This window comes from Drosophila sulfurigaster, chromosome X, assembly GCF_023558435.1.
Source record: "Drosophila sulfurigaster albostrigata strain 15112-1811.04 chromosome X, ASM2355843v2, whole genome shotgun sequence".
Taxonomy (NCBI): Eukaryota; Metazoa; Arthropoda; class Insecta; order Diptera; family Drosophilidae; genus Drosophila; species Drosophila sulfurigaster.
In genome coordinates, this window is record NC_084885.1 from 11071241 (window position 1) to 11084466 (window position 13226).

The 13226-nt window shown below is 40.1% G+C and overlaps 1 pseudogene; it reads left to right on the plus strand.

Annotated features, from left to right (window-relative positions):
- Window positions 1-11452: 11452 nt before the first annotated feature.
- LOC133847793 (uncharacterized) lies at window positions 11453-12918 on the plus strand (annotated as a pseudogene).
- The last annotated feature ends 308 nt before the right edge of the window (window positions 12919-13226 follow it).

The following is a 13226-nucleotide window of genomic DNA, read 5'->3' on the forward strand; positions in this document are numbered from 1 at the left end:
TTCACAGCTCTAGCTTTAAATTTACGCTTGTTATTCGATTTTTTTGATTTGCGGGGGCGGAAGTGGGCGTGGCAAAAATTTGAAACAAACTTGATCTGCGTGCAAACATAACAAATGCTGTCGAAAAAAAATTATAGCTCTATCTCTTATAGTCTCTGAGATCTAGGTGTTCATACGGACAGACGGACAGACGGACAGACGGACAGACACACAGACGGACAGACGGACATGGCTATATCGTCTCGGCTGTTGACGCTGATCAAGAATATATATACTTTATAGGGTCGGAGATGCCTCCTTCTACCTGTTACATACATTTCCTGCCGGCACAAAGTTATAATACCCTTCTACCCTATGGGTAGCGGGTATAAAAAGAAACAAAATTAAGAGCTCGCGGAAATTTTGTGATTTTTCTTTTTTTTATTATTGAATTTTGGGCTTGAGATGCGAGTATGCAAAAAATGCATTTTGAATGTATGCAAAATGCAGTTCGCAGTTGGCAGTTGGCAGCGTGTCTAGCCGGTTGCTGTTGCCGGTTGACAAATTGCCGAATCAACTTGTTCTGACATTTTTATATGAGTGCATTTTGGGTTGTTGTTGTCGTCGTCGTTGTTGCTGTTGTTGCTGTTGTTGTTGTTGTTGTTGTTGTTGGGGCTGATCGTCTAATGAATGTGGCAACATTCTAATTTAAATTGCGCTCAACACATTGTTTCGACACCTGTTCAAAAACCACACACACACACACACACACACACACACACATACGCAGGCACATACACAGAGACATTGTCAGCGACGTTATCGGCAAGCTAATAAAGTCATCAATAGAAATAAACACATAGTATTCTAATCTATAATAATTTACAATAATTGATATAAATGTATTATTTGCACAGCTTAAGTATTGTGTAGTTATTTAACTTTTATATTGTATCTGTTTATACATTTTATTATATAATATAATACAAATATTTTATTTTTTATTTATTTTATACGTTTAGTTCCTAATGTTAATAATGAATTGTTTCAGACCACCCTTTTAGTATCGTATTTAGGCTTTTAGATTGATTTTTTCTTATATTATTTAAATTTTTTATCTAGTTATATATTTTCAAAAATGTTTATATTTTGTATTCCTATTAATAAGGAATTTTTTTGAAATACCTTTTTACATAATCTTATTTGAAAGCAACTTATTTGTCATTAATATAAAATCTTATTAAATTAAGTTAAAAATATTGCGGTATTATTCCTAGAATGTACCAAATTAATAAATCGAGTAAAAATTATAATCGACTGCGAGAAACTCTCTATTCACGTTTGATAAAAGAAAAACACAGCAATATTATTCTTCAATTATTCCAAAATAATATACTGACCAAAAACTGAAATATACCAAAACCTGGTGTATACATTTCTATATTTCTATCACTACATTCGAAATACACCATAGTGCACAAAATATACCAGAACAGAAGCAACTATGACTAAATTGCAGCATCCGTTTTTTGCACTAATTTCATAAATAACATTTTCAATTTTGTTTCATTACTGCTAATAGAGAATTTCTTCACGCCATCTTCTTTTGTTAGACAGATTAGGAAATATAACGAATGGGTTTTGAGGACACTTAATGTGGAGTGAAAGAGAATGTTATAAATGTGGACAGTTAAAGTGCTGACCAGGAGTAACCTCGACGTAATCTTGAAGTTTGCAATGCGATAATGTAACAAATGTGATTACAGCACATTTAGAGCAGCATTCATTTGATGATGATATTCGGGTAGATTGAAAGATCGGCGGTTTAATGCTTGTCACCTTCTCTAGTTGGTTGCTTTCATAATGAACTATGATTCAGCAGATTTCGCAATGCGAGCGCAACTTTTAAAGCAAAAAGACTTGCCAGTTAAAGAACAAATTTCAAATACACTATGCTACAGAGTAAGGACGGTCGACGGACAGAAAGACGGACGAACCGACTGAGTTTAGCCAGAACCAGAACCAGAGCCAGACTCAGAACCAGAGCCAGAGCCTAGCCAGAGTTCGAAGCGGAGTCCGAGTTCGAGTCCGAGTTCGAGTCCGAGTCCGAGAGCCCCAGCCGGACTTATGTGGAGCAACAACGTTTTATGCTAATTCCAAGGTTCTGCATCGCTTGGGTCAACGAATCGTATCGATTTGATGTCGATATGGCGATGGCGATGGCGATGGCGATGGCGATGCTGATGGCGATTCGAAATGAATTGAATTGAAATCAAATCAAATCAAATCACCTCAAATCGATTCGCATCGTATCGTATTAAATTGTATTGAATCTAAGCGCCTTAATCACTATAATAACATTGCCAACTAATCATCGTCATATGCTATTATCAATAACAACAGAATTTCGTATGGAACTGGAGCTTAACAACTGAGGCGAATGACAAAGAAAACATGAAGCGCGATTTGATTTTGTTTTCGAATTCGATTTCGATTTCAATTTCAATTTCGATTTCCTATTGAAAGCGTTCATTGATCTCTCTCTGTGTGTGATGTAAGTGTCGCCGATGCTGATGCTGATGCCGAAATGGAATTCAAATTCTTGGATGAAGCAAACAGCATTTCCCAAGGCTATGGCATCATTATGTGTCGCCAATGCCGCGTCGTCGAGGCACAAATTTATGACCCTGTTTCCTACTAGGGCACTAGAAAAATATGCTTGAAGGTCGGCCACAGACGACACACAGCCGGAAAAGTACCATTTACCATGGCCCCCGAATGGAAATCAAACGATAAACAAAACAGTTACAACACATCAGCATTACAACAAAATACAGAAATTATTTGGCCATAAGTACAACAAACAAGCAAACAAAACAAATAGAAAAGAATGACAAAAGCAACAGAAAAAAAAAGAAATATATTATCTTAAGATATATGCACATACATATGTATACATATACACACATACATATATCGTATATTTTCAGAGTGTAAATTGTAAATATGAATTGAAGTGATTCAAGCCTTGGACTAGGCATTGGGTAATGTCAAACAGGATCGATCGCATTAGCTGACAAGCTCAATGAAACTTTGCTTTGCTTTTGATTGTGTAACGCTCCATGGGGCTACCCACCGCACCGCCCCGCCCCGCCCATTCGAATATTGAATATTGAATACCAATACTCGATCATTTACGGGTGTGGGTACGTCTATGGGCATGTGCGAGTGTGCGAGTGTGTGAGTGCGAATGCGAGTGCGAGTACATACTATACTTTTATTCAAATACAGCACGGGCTGCTAATCTCATCTCAGTCATTTCTATTTACATGAATTGCGCTTGAGCAATTACAATGTCAGCCATTGACAATTCAATTACAACGATAAATTTCAATTCTAATGTGACACTTGAATAACGAATGCACTAAAGCCACAACAACAATACCACATTCAACTATACTATACTATACTACACACAATATATATCAGCAAGTTGAATGCCCAGACAGAACGACTCTCAGATACCCTAGGCCAAGGTTTTTGTCACTCGCCCAATATTGGAGAGTAAACATCAAGCAAATTACTCGAAATACTAATAATTAATTTTGTACATTTTTTTTTGGCATGTACTTTAAAAAGCTTTTCTTTTATTCTATGAAAGACTTTAAAAGTAACAATTTGTAAAATATGAGTTACAAATATATTAATTCGAATTACATTTTGGTCACTAATATATGACTATTAATTTAATCGAAAAACTGCAACCGTTTGAATATTTTTGGAAAATGTTCATTTATTATACAACTTATTTGAAACCAAAACCTATTAACGCTACGTGATATACTAAAAATATACGGAACTAAAATACCGAAAGACAATTGGTATATCAATATACAAGTATATTCAATATATACCAAAATAAAATACTGAAAAAGATATTCAAATATACTGAAAGCTATATTTGGTATATCAATAATTTCTATTTCTATAATATTTTATTCAAAATATACACCGAAAAAATTGTAAAATATACTGAAGGTTATAATCGGTATATCGATATTTATTTTATTAATAATACACCAGTGAGTAAAGGGTACAAAAACAAATTAATTAAATTAAAATTTAAATATTGAATAAAAATTATGTTTATTGTAAATTGGTTAAATTTTTAATTAAGTCTTTTATCTGCACAAATAAAAGTATATATATACATACATATATGTATACATATTTTGCTATTAGGTTGACTATATTTGCAGATTGCGATATCTCATATGTTTTTAAAGCTAAAGAAAAAAAGAAAATGGTATTAAGTATGCTTGGCTCTCAGCAACCTTGAGACTGAGAAGCTCCAATGGCAATGGCCATTATGCCATGTGATTGCACTTGCAGTCCCTGAGCGATGGGGAATCACACACCAGCAGCAGCACAGCAGCAGCAGCAGCACAGTAGCAATAACAGCAGCAGCAACAGTAGCAAGCAACGAGCAACCAACAGCCAACATGTTGTTGAGACTTTGTCAACAACAACAACAACAATGACGGCGATAGCGACTGCAACTCTTATGGCGACTGCGCGGTAAGAGACGCAAGGCGTGGCATGGGCGTAAGCGTGGGCGTTAACAAAAGTCACACACATTATATAAACCGAAAAAACTAACTTCAAACAAATCGACGCGTCGATCGATGGCGATGGCGATGGCGATGGCGATGGCGACGCATGTTAATCCCAATCAGCATGCAATTGCGATTTAACATCCCAATGCGATGTGCATGTAAATGCACTTGCTCAAACATCACAAGTATGTGATGGACAGACAGGTAGCATAAAATTAGATGGACTCGGACTTATGTGGACTCGATGTGGACACAAACGTGACCAATTCAGCACGTGACACTTGCAGAATTAATGCATCTAAACTAAATTCGATTGCATATATTAGGTATTAACTAAATATTACAATAACTATGAATTAATATTGAATTAAAATAATTATTTTCATTTAGTTTATTCATGATTAAAAATAAATTTCATAATCTATAACAACTTATTCAATTAGTTTCACTCAAAATACTATTTCAACAAACTAAGAGTTTGAGCAATAACAGAATTATTCATAATTCATTTAAATCACCGATTATAATTAGTTTGATTGACACCAAGACCTCAATTCTTATTCCATTCCTATTACCTATAATTTAAAGAGAGTCCCTATACGATATTCATTATTATATTCTGCAAGGTGCTTCTTTCTAAAACTTCACCAAATACGAGTTCTTTAAAAGTTCTTATAGCTTTCTAATAAACAATTTGGTTAGCTTAGATCATTTGCATTCTAAGCCGCTTGCAGCACAGATACGATCCTTCTATAAAAAGTGGGCGTGGCCTTGGCTTTCGAGTGTATGCTAATCTTGAGCAATCAAAGCATAGAGAACAGTGTTGCAGTTGCAACTTTCGTGCTTGCGGCTGCTGTTGTTGCTGCTGTTGCTGCTGCTGCTGCAATAATGTTGCATTCAATGTGAAATCAAAAAAGATAAAAAAGGGGGGAACAAATGCTTGCCACCGCTGACCTCCAGCGGACACATATTGTTGATGACCCGGACCCGGGTCTGGAGCAGCAACAGCAACAGCAGCAAGTACATTTAGCAGGTATTCTGGAGAAGAGGAAGCTGCTCCCCAGATCCCAGATCCCAGCACTTACAGCTGCAGGCGGTTTTCACCTTATGGCTAAATTGACGCTTACACACACACACACAGATACACAGGCAAACACGGACAAAGTGGCAAACAGTCACTGAGTTTTTTTGAGGCCAAATTTAATTGCAACAGCGACGACGACGACGACGACGACGTTCGGCATGAAATGTAGAAAATTGGCAACTGTGCATGAGAGCAGCAGCTGCCAAGTGGACAACGGAGAGATGAAAATGTTGGAATGGATCGCACAGAAAGTAACCAGCAACAACAGCAGCAGCAACATCGGCAGCAGCAACATCGGCAGCAGCAACAGCAGCAACGGGCGGCAAGCTTCAATAATTGCCGAATTCTGTGTCTGAGTCTCTGTGTCGTGTTGCTTTTCTCATTATTATTTTATTATCATTTTTTTATTTTGCCTGCTGCTGCTGCTGCTGTGGCTGTGGCTGTCGTTGTTGGCGTTGTTGTATTTTAGCTACTTTCGTAAAGTAATTGACATCAATTTGGCCAAAGAGACGACGGCGAATGCATTTCCATGTCGAGCATTAAAATTCAGAACGCCTAAAAATAAAGCAGCGACTTACTCTTGCCCTCTCTTTCACTCGTTCACTCCTTCTCTCTCTCTCTGCCTCTCTCGCTCTCTGGCTGATAAATTGGTGAAATGCAATTAGCCGGGTCAGTTTTTGGTGTTGGCAGTGCGTAAGTAATTGCCACATAACGGTTATGGCTGTGGCTGTTACTGTTGCTGTTGCTGTTGCTGCTGGCGTCACATTAGCAACATGGCACAGGATATACGCAAAAGAAGAAGAAGAAGAGACATTCTACCTTTGGGTGCTAGCTTAGAGTAATGGTCAAAAACTGGCAAGTTTGATTCAACTAGTTGCTGCGGTCGTTGACCGCTGGCCTACAACCATTATAAGCGTAGAGCCACCCACAGTTACAATCAGCAGCAGCAGCAGCAGTTTGAATACTATTCACATTCATTCGAATACTTTTTCTCTCTCTGGAGCTCTCTCTTTCGATGCAAATGTTGCGCATTCTAATGGCGTGCCGAGCAGCATTGATTTTGAAAAGTCAGTCATTAAGTCAATCCGTTTTCCGGTCACTGTGCCAACGACATTGTATCACATGCGATGCATGCAACAACAGCAGCAGCAGCAGCAGCAACAGCAACAACTGCAACACAAACACCAACTCACATTGCTGTACATCAATGGCGAGATCAATGCACTGGCTGCTGACTGGCTGACCAAGTGTTGACAGTGAGGCTATTGCCTAACGCAGCGCGCCGCATTGCAAAAAGGTTACAAGCAACAACAGCAACAACAACAGCAACACATTAGCAACACATAACCAACAACAACAACAACAACCCGGCTTGGCAAGTGGCTTACCTACATTCCCAAATGCAGCTGTGTTGGTGTGAATTGCACACACAAGACGCGACGCCCCCACGGCAGCAACAGCAGCAGCAGCAACAGTCGCGGCAGCAGCAGCGCTGCAAGCGGATCAAACGTCAACGTCAAGCGACGATGACGACGGATGGAGTTCATTGACTTTTGCGCAAACGCACAAGCCTCCAACTCCAATTCAATGCACATAACGCGCCACTCACGTAGGCCGTCAACTTGTCCAACGAGTTGGGTAGACGACGCAGCCGCAGCAGCAGCAACAGCAGCAGCAGCGGTAACAACAGCAACAGCTAACGATGACGACGTCAAACTTAGACTCTCTCTCGCTCGCTCTCTATTCGAGCTGCCTCTGTGGCTCCTCTCTCTCTCTCTCTCTCTCACACACACACTCCCGCGTATTCTCTCTTCCCCCTTTTTATCAGTCAAGCTAAGCTTTTGCAATGTACTTCCAGGATAACAGCAATGACAACAACAACAACAACAGCAGAAAAAACAGCAACGGCAACACGAACTGCAGCAGCAACCAAAACAACAACAACCATGGCTGCCTCAACGGCCATGCCAATGGAAGCGGCGTCAATGCGTCTCAGCTGCAACGGTCAATGACCGACCGACTAAAAAGCACACACACATACTTATATGTATGTTGCTGCTGCTGCTGCTGCTGCTGCTGCTGTTGCTGGCAGCGCTTTCGACGCTACTGTCTCTGCTGCTGCTGCTGTAACTTCCGAGGCAACGGCAACGGCAACAGCAACAGCAATCGCTTTTGGCAGCCGCAAAAATCCTTGCCGTTCATTTACATTCGCTGCTGTTGTCGCTGCTTCAATGTCAAGGAAGTTGAGCACATGCGACTGACTTCCTTATGCGCCGCAACAAGCAACAACAACAACAGCAACAAGGCGTGACTCAACAACGCAACTCGAGGAGCATTCACTGTGGTTAACAGACTTCGCAATCGAAGCAAAAATCAGCTGAGCGCCGTTTTGCGCCAAGCTTGTACCACTGTGCGACTGTGGAACCAAGCCAGCTGAGTTCGAGCAACGAGTGCGCAAAGCTCTGTCTGTCTGTCTGTCTGTCTGTCTGTCTGTCTGTCCGTAGTTTGTTTGTCTGTCCCTCTGTCTATCTATCTGTTTATCGCACTATCTGTCCGTCCATTAGTCTCGTCTCCCTCTCTTTCTCTCTCTTCCTCTTCCCCTCTCTCTCTCTCTCTCTCTCTCTCTCTCTCTATCTCTTTCGTATCTTCCGTCTGATGCGTCGCCTGGCTGGCCAACCTGACTGCCGCCTGCCTTTTTGCCTTTTCAGTGTGTGAGAAGCATTTGAAATGCGCGACGTCGACGTTGCTGTTGCTGTCGCTGTTGCTGTCTCTGCTGCTGCTGCTGCTGCGCGACTGCTGCCGGCAGCAGCGTTGACTTGTAAACAGAAAAGTTCGTAAACCTTTAAAAGTGAAAGTAAAATCGGACGTAGACCTACATATACAACGACGTGCCGTTTGTATACCACTGTCTGTGTTAGCCGAGCAAGCGAGTGTGTGCTTACCTGTGGACTGTGTGTGTGTATGTGTGTGTTGGCGTATGTGTGAGCCAAGAAGCAGCTGCCAAACCAGAAAACTTCACACACACGCACAAAACTCAGCGGCGAAGACTTGAAGCTGCCGTTGTCGTTGTCGTTGCTGTTGCTGTTGTCATTGCTTTTGCTCTTAATGTTGCTGGCAACGAACGACGCCAGCAGCAACAGCTTGACAGCGGAATTCCCAATAACCGCTCCCAGCAGCAGCAGCAGCAACAACAGCAACAGCAACAGCGGCAGCATCGAAGCAAAAGAATTTGATGCGACAGGCCAAATAATGACAGCAACTAACTATTGCAGCTAATTAAATTCAATTAGTTTCATTGCTACAGCTCTAATTGAATACAAATGATTCGATGTCTCTTATCTTAATCGTATCTTCTAAATCGAATACTTACAAAATCTTATTTAATTTGACTTCTTAAATAAAATTAGTTGATATCTTGCGAATTAAATTCAAATTCAATTTCAGTTACTTACAGAAAATGTTAAATAATTTCAATTTATAAAAGTGCTTTCATTTCTATATTTTTTAACATTTTCTGTCATCTACATGAACTAAATTGCTCGAAAATCTTATCTTAGGTTGGCCAAAAAGTCTTGCGGTATTTCCGATAGGTGTCTTTGCAAGCGCGTAGTTCTAGTTCTATTTATCGAATCGGTTCATGCAATACCTTTTTGGAAAGCTCTTTTCCCGCGCTAACACGTGTTTGATTTATTGTTGTTTGTCTTGAGTCGTTCGTGAGTTATAGCATCACAAACATGGAGCAAAATAAAGAGAAAATACGGCATATTTTACAGTACTACTACGATAAAGGCAAAAATGCAACTCATGATGCCAATAAAATTTGTGCAGTTTATGGACCCGATACAGTTTCCATTTCCACCGCACAACGATGGTTTCAACGTTTTCGTTCTGGTGCGGAGGTGGTCGAAGATGCGCCACGGTCCGGAAGGCCTGTCATCGAAAATTGCGATAAAATCGCTGAATTGATCGAAACAGATCGGCATAGTAGCGCCGGAGCATCGGCCAAGAGCTGGGCATGAGTCATCAAACCGTTTGAAACCATTTGTAGAAGCTTGGATTAAAAAAAAAGCTCGATGTGTGGGTGCCACACGACTTGACGCAAAAAAACATTTTTGACCGTATGAATGCATGGGAATCGCTTCTGATTCGCAACAAAATCGACCCGTTTTTGAAGCGGATGGTGACTGGCGATGAAAAGTGGATCACTTACAACAACGTGAAGCGCAAACGGTTGTGGTCGAAAAGCGGTGAAGCTGCCCAGACGGTGGCCAAGCCTGGATTGACGGTCAGGAAGGTTCTTCTGCGCGTTTGGTGGGATTAGCAGGGAATCATCCACTATGAGCTGCTTCCCTATGGCCAAACACTCAATTCGGACCTGTACTGGACCGCTTGAATGCAGCACTCATGCAGAAGAGTCCATCTTTGATCAACAGAGGCCGAATTGTCTTCCATCAGGACAACGCCAGGCCACACACATCTTTGGTGACGCGCCAGAAGCTCCGGGAGTTCGGATGGGAGGTTCTTTTGCATCCACCGTATAGTCCGGATCTCGCACCAAGTGATTACCACCTATTTCTGTCCATGGCGAACGAGCTTGGTAGTCGGAAATTGGCCACAAGAGAGTCCTGTGAAAATTGGCTCTCCGAGTTTTTTTGCCAATAGAAAAGCGAGCTTCTATAAGAGGGGGCATTATGAATCTCGTTGGGAACTCGTCATCGAACAAAACGGCGCATATTTGACTAAAATCGCATTATTATAACCAATTTTATGAACAATTGAAAATTCAATAAAAATACCGCAAGACTTTTTGGCCAATCTAATTTAACTTAAAATTGAAGCGAACTTTGTAGATAAAATTCGTTGACAATTCAACAAAACAATAAAATTATGAAATTAAATAATAATATTCTCCACTTGAAATTTTCATTAATTAAAATGCAAATTTATGATGATTTAAAATACATTTTTATACACTTCAACAAACTATATAAAATTAGATGTCAATAATATCAACAACTTGATAAAATTAATCGAATTTCATTAATAAAATGTTGTCAGTAGCGAGTTATTTAGTTAATTTAAAGAGTTAACAAAAGTAATGGAATCACCATTGTAAAGCAAAGCAGTAAATTTAATATTCAAAAATTAAATTGAAAATAAAACGTTTTAACATGTCAATTCATAAATTCCACAAAAATAGAGACTAATTATATGATATATTTAATGTATTTAATACATAATATTTGTAATTTAATTAGTGTTTAGTATTAATATTTGTTTAATTTTGTTAAGGAAACACTATTTTAGAAAAAGTTTATTTTGAGTTCCGTAAATATGGAAAACTGAATATTGGCATAAGTAAAAAAGTATTCTAAATGAAGATACATTCTTACATATTTTATTATCTATTTTTGTTAAATTTGATTAACTCTGCAAAATTATTTTGTGTGCCAAAAATATGAAAAATACTTTTATTCAAAAAAGACGAGGTAAGCTTAAAAATACTAAAAAATCCTGAGATAATATATATTTTGATACATTTTCACTATCATATTTATAAATGATAAAAATAATTAACATTGCAGGATTTGTGTTCCTTAATCGGAAATGGAAATATTGACATGCCAAATGAGTTCGCGGCACGCTTAAGTTGATTAGGTAATTAATTGAAGGCAATTGAAAATATGTATATTTATTCGAAAATTCTCAAGAATTTTGAGCAGCAATCGCATCACGTGCCGAGTCCGAATTCGAATCCGAATCGGAATCCACGCGAAAGTGTAAACAACGATGACCTCAGTAGTCATAAACATTAACAAAAACAAAAAAAATGCCATCGACTGACTGTCTGTCTCGGAAAACTGGCGCCAACCCGGCATTAAATGAACTTCTTCAAGCTGCAGCTCCTGTCGCAGCAGCAGCAGCAGCAACCAGAGCAACAGCAACAGCACCAATATCGATGGAGAGACAACAACTTCCTGTCGATACCGTTACGTATGCATTATGAGCAGTCAAAGCACCAGCGATGAATTGTATTGCGCAAACAGCAACAACAGCAACAGCAATAACAGCAACAGCAACAGCAACAACAACACGCAACCATTACCCACCCCAACAATAATGCGTTGGGATCAAAAGCCAATAAACTTTATATGTATTCAATGAATTTGGCTGTTGTTCATTTCGAGTAACTTTCACGTTTGACGGACGTTCGGGGGCGGTCTGATCAAGGCGATCGGGACGCTGATTGCTGCCGGGATTGTCTGGATTGCCGGCCGGCTGTTGCTCGGTCGATCGGTTGTTCGGTTGATCGGTCGCCAAGGGTCAAACTTTCCTCTGAGCAGACTGTGCAGTCAATAAACTGAACTGAACGAAAAAATCACATAAATTGTGATCGCTGCTCATCTGTATTACATAATAAGCAGCAGCAGCAGCAGCAGCGACAGCAACCACAGCAATAACCGGCAACAGCAGCAGGTTAAACAGCTGATCTGCGAGACCCAAAAGGTTGTCAACCCCAAAAACAACAGCAGCAACAATGCATACAAAGTGAAGCAACAAAAAACTAAACAGCAAATACAAAAACAAAATAATAATAATAAAAACTAAGGAAAAAATAAAAACAAACAACAAAATAAATAATAATAAAATATATATATATCGACGTACATATATATTTTGGCATTTCATTGGCCCTGGCCAACTCGAATGGAGGTGGGCGGAAAAGGTCATCGACGTCGCACCGGAAGCGTGCCAAAAATACCAAAAGCAAAAAAAAACGATCTCTAAAAATATATACAATCACAAAAAAAAAAACGAGCTCACACTTGATTTGCCAATTTGTGTGCTTATGAATTTCAAACGTGACTCTCTACGATTGTTGTTGTTGTGTGTTTGTGTTTGAGAGATTTTTGTCTAATAAAAAGCGGAAGCAAGTCGAGAACAGCTGATCACCTAAACATCAGCAACTTACAACTCACTTTTTCTGTGAGAGATCTGCGAGATCTGAAACCTGAGGCAACTGACACTCTGTTTGTTCCTGGTTGCATATTTGGCATATTGAAAGCGGCCAAGCGGCCAAGTGGCCAAGCGGCCAAACAGCGGCCGAAGCTGAAGCTGAAGTTGAAGTCGAAGCCGCAGTCGAAGTCGCTGTCGAAGCCGAAGTCGAAGTCGAAGCTGAAGTCGAAGCTAAAGCTGAAGTTGAAGCTGAAGCCACCAACCCACCAAGCGCAGCAATAAACTTCAAAAACTCAACCCGGTCAACGAACTCGGCTCGGCTGGCTGGCTTAAATCCAAGACGCGCTGTCGCGCTCGCTGTTGCTGTTGCTGTTGCCGTTGCTGTTGCTGTTGCCATCGTCATCAACAGCAACGTCGAAGCTGACGTCGACGTCGACTTTGCCTCAGATTGGCAAAAGTGTTGCTGCTGCTGCTGCTGTTGCTGTTGCTGTTGCTGCGACAACGTCGAAGTCGACGACGATGACAACGAGGAGAATGTTGACCATTTGGCTTCTTCTAATGGGCATCAGCTGCTGACCATCCATCCACAC